This window comes from Aquarana catesbeiana, linkage group LG11 (assembly GCF_042186555.1).
Source record: "Aquarana catesbeiana isolate 2022-GZ linkage group LG11, ASM4218655v1, whole genome shotgun sequence".
Taxonomy (NCBI): Eukaryota; Metazoa; Chordata; class Amphibia; order Anura; family Ranidae; genus Aquarana; species Aquarana catesbeiana.
Genome location: NC_133334.1, coordinates 274,986,655 through 274,992,967, shown reverse-complemented (window position 1 = coordinate 274,992,967; position 6,313 = coordinate 274,986,655). Strand labels below are relative to the sequence as shown.

Here is a 6,313-nt window from a genome sequence, read left to right as displayed (position 1 = left end):
AGGGGCCCCTCTGATGGGGGTGGGGGGGACACCTCATCTAGGGGCCCCTCTGATGGGGGTGGGGGGGGGGACACCTCATCCTAGGGGCCCCTCTGATGGGGGTCGGGGGGGGGACACCTCATCCTAGGGGCCCCTCTGATGGGGGGGGGGGGGGACACCTCATCCTAGGGGCCCCTCTGATGGGGTGGGGGGGGGGACACCTCATCCTAGGGGCCCCTCTGATGGGGGGGGGGTCGGGGGGGGACACCTCATCCTAGGGCCCCTCTGATGGGGGGGGGGGGGGGGACACCTCATCCTAGGGGCCCCTCTGTGGGGGGGGGGGGACACCTCATCCTAGGGGCCCCTCTGATGGGGGGGGGGACACCTCATCCTAGGGGCCCCTCTGATGGGGGGGGGGGGGACACCTCATCCTAGGGGCCCCTCTGATGGGGGTGGGGGGGGGGGACACCTCATCCTAGGGGCCCCTCTGATGGGGGTGGGGGGGACACCTCATCCTAGGGGCCCCTCTGATGGGGGGGGGGGGGACACCTCATCCTAGGGGCCCCTCTGATGGGGGTCGGGGGGGGGGGGGACACCTCATCCTAGGGGCCCCTCTGATGGGGGGGGGGGGGGGACACCTCATCCTAGGGGCCCCTCTGATGGGGGGGGGGGGGGACACCTCATCCTAGGGGCCCCTCTGATGGGGGTGGGGGGGGGACACCTCATCCTAGGGGCCCCTCTGATGGGGGTGGGGGGGGGACACCTCATCCTAGGGGCCCCTCTGATGGGGGGGGGGGGACACCTCATCCTAGGGGCCCCTCTGATGGGGGTGGGGGGGGGACACCTCATCCTAGGGGCCCCTCTGATGGGGGTCGGGGGGGGGGACACCTCATCCTAGGGGCCCCTCTGATGGGGGTGGGGGGGGGGGGACACCTCATCCTAGGGGCCCCTCTGATGGGGGTGGGGGGGGGGACACCTCATCCTAGGGGCCCCTCTGATGGGGGGGGGGGGGGGACACCTCATCCTAGGGGCCCCTCTGATGGGGGTCGGGGGGGGGGGGGGACACCTCATCCTAGGGGCCCCTCTGATGGGGGTGGGGGGGGGGGGGACACCTCATCCTAGGGGCCCCTCTGATGGGGGTGGGGGGGGGGGGACACCTCATCCTAGGGGCCCCTCTGATGGGGGTGGGGGGGGGGACACCTCATCCTAGGGGCCCCTCTGATGGGGGTGGGGGGGGGGGGACACCTCATCCTAGGGGCCCCTCTGATGGGGGTGGGGGGGGGGGGACACCTCATCCTAGGGGCCCCTCTGATGGGGGTGGGGGGGGGGGGGGACACCTCATCCTAGGGGCCCCTCTGATGGGGGTGGGGGGGGTCGGGGGGGGGACACCTCATCCTAGGGGCCCCTCTGATGGGGGTGGGGGGGGTGGGGGACACCTCATCCTAGGGGCCCCTCTGATGGGGGTGGGGGGGGGACACCTCATCCTAGGGGCCCCTCTGATGGGGGTGGGGGGGGGGACACCTCATCCTAGGGGCCCCTCTGATGGGGGTCGGGGGGGGGGACACCTCATCCTAGGGGCCCCTCTGATGGGGGTGGGGGGGGGACACCTCATCCTAGGGGCCCCTCTGATGGGGGTGGGGGGGGGACACCTCATCCTAGGGGCCCCTCTGATGGGGGTGGGGGGGGGGACACCTCATCCTAGGGGCCCCTCTGATGGGGGTCGGGGGGGGGGACACCTCATCCTAGGGGCCCCTCTGATGGGGGTGGGGGGGGGGACACCTCATCCTAGGGGCCCCTCTGATGGGGGTGGGGGGGGGGACACCTCATCCTAGGGGCCCCTCTGATGGGGGTGGGGGGGGGACACCTCATCCTAGGGGCCCCTCTGATGGGGGGTGGGGGGGGGGGGGACACCTCATCCTAGGGGCCCCTCTGATGGGGGTGGGGGGGGGGGACACCTCATCCTAGGGGCCCCTCTGATGGGGGTGGGGGGGGGGACACCTCATCCTAGGGGCCCCTCTGATGGGGGGGGGGGGGGGACACCTCATCCTAGGGGCCCCTCTGATGGGGGTGGGGGGGGGGGGGACACCTCATCCTAGGGGCCCCTCTGATGGGGGTGGGGGGGGGGGGACACCTCATCCTAGGGGCCCCTCTGATGGGGGTGGGGGGGGGGGGGGACACCTCATCCTAGGGGCCCCTCTGATGGGGGTGGGGGGGTGGGACACCTCATCCTAGGGGCCCCTCTGATGGGGGTGGGGGGGGGTGGGACACCTCATCCTAGGGGCCCCTCTGATGGGGGTGGGGGGGGGGGGACACCTCATCCTAGGGGCCCCTCTGATGGGGGTGGGGGGGGGGGGGACACCTCATCCTAGGGGCCCCTCTGATGGGGGTGGGGGGGGGGGGGGGACACCTCATCCTAGGGGCCCCTCTGATGGGGGTGGGGGGGGTGGGGGACACCTCATCCTAGGGGCCCCTCTGATGGGGGTGGGGGGGGGGGACACCTCATCCTAGGGGCCCCTCTGATGGGGGTGGGGGGGGGGACACCTCATCCTAGGGGCCCCTCTGATGGGGGTGGGGGGGGGACACCTCATCCTAGGGGCCCCTCTGATGGGGGTGGGGGGGGGGACACCTCATCCTAGGGGCCCCTCTGATGGGGGTGGGGGGGGGACACCTCATCCTAGGGGCCCCTCTGATGGGGGTGGGGGGGGGGACACCTCATCCTAGGGGCCCCTCTGATGGGGGTGGGGGGGGGGACACCTCATCCTAGGGGCCCCTCTGATGGGGGTGGGGGGGGGGGACACCTCATCCTAGGGGCCCCTCTGATGGGGGTGGGGGGGGGGGACACCTCATCCTAGGGGCCCCTCTGATGGGGGTGGGGGGGGGGACACCTCATCCTAGGGGCCCCTCTGATGGGGGTGGGGGGGGGGACACCTCATCCTAGGGGCCCCTCTGATGGGGGTGGGGGGGGGGGGACACCTCATCCTAGGGGCCCCTCTGATGGGGGTGGGGGGGGGGGGACACCTCATCCTAGGGGCCCCTCTGATGGGGGTGGGGGGGGGGGACACCTCATCCTAGGGGCCCCTCTGATGGGGGTGGGGGGGGGGGACACCTCATCCTAGGGGCCCCTCTGATGGGGGTGGGGGGGGACACCTCATCCTAGGGGCCCCTCTGATGGGGGTGGGGGGGGGGGGACACCTCATCCTAGGGGCCCCTCTGATGGGGGTGGGGGGGGGGGACACCTCATCCTAGGGGCCCCTCTGATGGGGGTGGGGGACACCTCATCCTAGGGGCCCCTCTGATGGGGGTGGGGGGGGGGGACACCTCATCCTAGGGGCCCCTCTGATGGGGGTGGGGGGGGACACCTCATCCTAGGGGCCCCTCTGATGGGGGTGGGGGTGGGGGGGACACCTCATCCTAGGGGCCCCTCTGATGGGGGTGGGGGGGGGGACACCTCATCCTAGGGGCCCCTCTGATGGGGGTGGGGGGAACACCTCATCCTAGGGGCCCCTCTGATGGGGGGGGGGGACACCTCATCCTAGGGGCCCCTCTGATGGGGGGGGGGGGGACACCTCATCCTAGGGGCCCCTCTGATGGGGGGGGGGGGGGACACCTCATCCTAGGGGCCCCTCTGATGGGGGGGGGGGGGGACACCTCATCCTAGGGGCCCCTCTGATGGGGGGGGGGGGACACCTCATCCTAGGGGCCCCTCTGATGGGGGTGGGGGGGACACCTCATCCTAGGGGCCCCTCTGATGGGGGTGGGGGGGACACCTCATCCTAGGGGCCCCTCTGATGGGGGTGGGGGGGACACCTCATCCTAGGGGCCCCTCTGATGGGGGTGGGGGGGACACCTCATCCTAGGGGCCCCTCTGATGGGGGTGGGGGGGACACCTCATCCTAGGGGCCCCTCTGATGGGGGTGGGGGGGGACACCTCATCCTAGGGGCCCCTCTGATGGGGGTGGGGGGGACACCTCATCCTAGGGGCCCCTCTGATGGGGGTGGGGGGGACACCTCATCCTAGGGGCCCCTCTGATGGAGGGGGGGAGGGGAACAGCTCATCCTAGGGGCCCCTCTGATGCAGGGGGGGAGGGGAACACCTCATCCTAGGGGCCCCTCTGATGCAGGGGGGGGAGGGGAACACCTCATCCTAAGGGCCCCTCTGATGGGGGGAGGGGACACCTCGTCTTAGGGGCCCCTCTGATTGGGGGAGGGGACACCTCGTCTTAGGGGCCCCTCTGATTGGGGGAGGGGACACCTCGTCTTAGGGGCCCCTCTGAGGGGGGGGGGGGGGGGGGGGACACCTTTAGGTTGTATACAGGGAGGGGGCAGGGCTGTACATTGCAGTGATATGGAGGCCTGTGGATGAGGATGACTCCCGGGTCTCTATGGTTCCCCCGGACACACACGGGGCCATCACCGGCTACAGCTGGGAGCCGCACACCTGCCTTCAGGGGCCCCCAGGACTGACAGGACACAGTCCATCCATCTCCACCACCCACACCCCTACATTCCACCTATCCCTCTTACCTCAACCAGTGGGCGCCGCCATCATCCCGGCATATCGCTGTTCTCGCTATAAAACTTTATTGATCAGAGGGTTAACAGAGAACCCCGCTTCCGCCATCTGGCAGCCATCTTAGGACTCCCCGCTCAGGTTCCTTGCGAGCGTGCGCCGTCAGCCGCCATGTTCGTACACCCACGCAGCTTGCGCATCGCCTACAAAACGTAGGAGGCGGTGCTGGCGCCATGTTTGTACACCCAATTAGTGTTAGCTTCCTTGTGACGCGGTACCGAGGTACAGACACCATATTTGTACACCCAACTACTTCTGTTACCAATTCTGACGGGTCGCCTAATCTGACGAAACGTCCTTTACTTTGAATCGGTGTTCTATCACATGTAACCGCCATGTTCGTACACCCAATTAGATCACCCCTTTTTGTGATGTGGAATTGAAGGACGCCCGCCATATTTATGCACCCAATTGGACGGTATTCTGTCAGATTTTATTGTGTAGCGCTATGGAGCCAGCTGCCATGTTTGTACACCTAATAACACCCTGCTTCCTTGTTTTTACACCCACATAGGTGGCTGGTTTCTAGTAGTTCAAAGACAAGAGGCCCAATTCACAAACCTTTAACAGAAGCCTAAGACACTGGGTTATATTCACTAAGTATTATCACATCCAATATATATATATTTTAAATATCTCATGCAATAATAAAATAGTTAATTCCTCAAAGTAAAATGTAGAATTTGAGGTAAATAGCACAAGTTCTTTACAAATGTGCGGTAAATATGAATGTGAGAAAAATACCGCAACTTCATCACAAATGTGACATAAATACAGCAAATTCATTATGAATGTGAGGTAAATACAGCAAATTCATTAAGAATGTGAGGTAAATACCGCAAATTCATCCCGAATGTGACGTAAATATCGCAAATTCATTATGAATGTGAGGTAAATAACGCAAATTCATTACAAATGTGAGGAAAATACCACAACTTCATCACGAATGTGACGTAAATACCGCAAATTAATTACGAGTGTGAGGTAAATACCGCAAACTCATTTCGAATGTGAGGTAAATACCGCAAATTCATTATGAATGTGAGGTAAATACCGCAAATTCATTATAAGTGTGAAGTAAATACCGCAACCCCATCACGAATGTGACGTAAATATTGCAAATTCGTTACGAATGTGAGGTAACTACCGCAAGAATGTGAGGTAAATACCGCAACTTCATCACGAATGTGACATAAATACTGCAAATTCATTACGAGTGTGAGGTAAATACCACAAGTTCTTTACAAATGTGAGGTAAATACTGCAAATTCATTGCGAATGTGAGGTAAATACCACAAGTTCTTTACAAATGTGAGGTAAATACTGAATATTCGTTACAAATGTTAGGTAAATATGCCAAAAAAAAAAGCTAAATCATTAACCACTTGACCTTTGGAAGATTTACCCCCTTTATTACCAGGCCATTTTTTTGTGATACGGCAGTGCGTTACTTTAACTGACAATTGTGCGTCCGTGCAACGCTGTACACAAATACAATTTATATAATTTTTTCCCACAAACAGCTTTCTTTTGGTGGTATTTGATCACCTCTGCATTTTTTATTTTTTGCTCTATAAACAAAAAAGACCGACAATTTAAGAAAAAAAAACTATATTTTTTACTTTCTGCTATAAAACATATCCAATAAAAAAATTGAAAAAATCTAATTTCTTCATCAATTTAGACCAATATTTATTCTGCTACATGTTTTTGGTAAAAAAAAAATCCCAATAAGCGTATATTGATTGGTTTGCACAAAAGTTA

General features: G+C 61.8%; 1 protein-coding gene across 1 annotated transcript in view; it reads right to left on the bottom strand.

Annotated features, from left to right (window-relative positions):
• Nucleotides 1-4,677, bottom strand: part of DHX38 (DEAH-box helicase 38) — a 56,553-nt gene extending 51,876 nt beyond the window's left edge. The window contains exon 1 of the mRNA XM_073605861.1: nt 4,504-4,677. The gene's annotated coding sequence lies outside the window, so the exon portion shown is untranslated. The remainder of the gene's footprint in view (nt 1-4,503) is intronic.
• Nucleotides 4,678-6,313: the final 1,636 nt, after the last annotated feature.